This window comes from Octopus bimaculoides, chromosome 30 (assembly GCF_001194135.2).
Source record: "Octopus bimaculoides isolate UCB-OBI-ISO-001 chromosome 30, ASM119413v2, whole genome shotgun sequence".
NCBI classification, from domain to species: domain Eukaryota; kingdom Metazoa; phylum Mollusca; class Cephalopoda; order Octopoda; family Octopodidae; genus Octopus; species Octopus bimaculoides.
Genome location: NC_069010.1, coordinates 793,496 through 793,725, shown reverse-complemented (window position 1 = coordinate 793,725; position 230 = coordinate 793,496).

The window sequence follows — 230 nt, the reverse complement described above, 5'->3', positions numbered from 1 at the left end:
AAGCTGAGTCAAATGCAGATACAAGATATTGCAGACCTGTTTCAGAATGAATGGCAAGAAGGCAATCGTCAGCGTATAACAGTTCCCTAATGAGTGAAGTAAAACCTTCGTTTTGAATTTCCGTCTGGTTAGATTAAAAACATTCCCTGTGGCTCGATAGTTTATGTAAATACCCTGCTCAGAGTTTTGATAATCATGTAACAACACAACAGCAAAGTATATTGCAAAGA